Raw genomic sequence first — 868 nt, 5'->3', positions numbered from 1 at the left:
CCCCCCCCCCCCCTAAACGAAGGAGGATGAACGCCGCTTTATGAAAAGTCACCCCTCACCTCCCTCCGCCCTCAAGATCCCTTGGGAGCTGTTTAAAAATAGGGGAATTTGAGATTTTTTGCAAGGAAAAAACAAAGTTAAACTTGCGTCCGAAGAAGGGGGCTGAACATCTTTTGCAGACAACACCTTTCTGCGTAGGCGGCCTTCGGCCTCGCTTAGGGATTATAACCCTTACTACGTAGAATTCTCCTTTCTGTGTGACATAACTGGGGCTACCGCCCCGTGATGTAACCTTGGGAGAGGATGAGGTAACTAGAATTCCCTTTCTGTGTGGTAAACCTGGGCCTGCCGCCGCAGTGATGTCTATTTTGGTTACTGGGTGTTTTATAAAAATATCTTGTATATAAAAATGTATATACTAATTTATAACAAAAAATTTGCAACAAATACCATATTTCCAACCGACATTATTGTTAAATTAGTGCTCAGATTTAGAAAATTAAATTTTTGTAATAAAGCGTGAACTGTTGTCTACAAGTGTGTGTAAAAGTTTTTTGATTCGATTCACGCGTTTGGGTACAGCAACCCAAAATCGTTGTACAAATTCATAAAGAGTACTTAAAATTTGCAGTGGGTAGTTAGCTAAATCAATAGTGGTATTCATCTAAACCGATAACTTTATCAAGCAGATAATCTTATAAGTTTATGCACTCTGTTACATGAACGACCCACACTCTCTTTTCGTTTAAGGCCTGTATGCAGCTCTCACCCTGCAAAAATCGCGACTACTCCATGCATGCCTGTAAAGAGTACTCCCTAAGGACCAAGGAGTACTCCAAAATTAACCACAATTCATATAAAAAATATG

The sequence above is a fragment of the Rhagoletis zephyria genome, unplaced genomic scaffold (assembly GCF_001687245.7).
Source record: "Rhagoletis zephyria isolate East Lansing unplaced genomic scaffold, Rhagoletis_zephyria_1.1 Rzeph_scaffold_00623, whole genome shotgun sequence".
In the NCBI taxonomy this organism is placed as follows: Eukaryota; Metazoa; Arthropoda; class Insecta; order Diptera; family Tephritidae; genus Rhagoletis; species Rhagoletis zephyria.
This window is presented reverse-complemented; position numbering follows the sequence as displayed.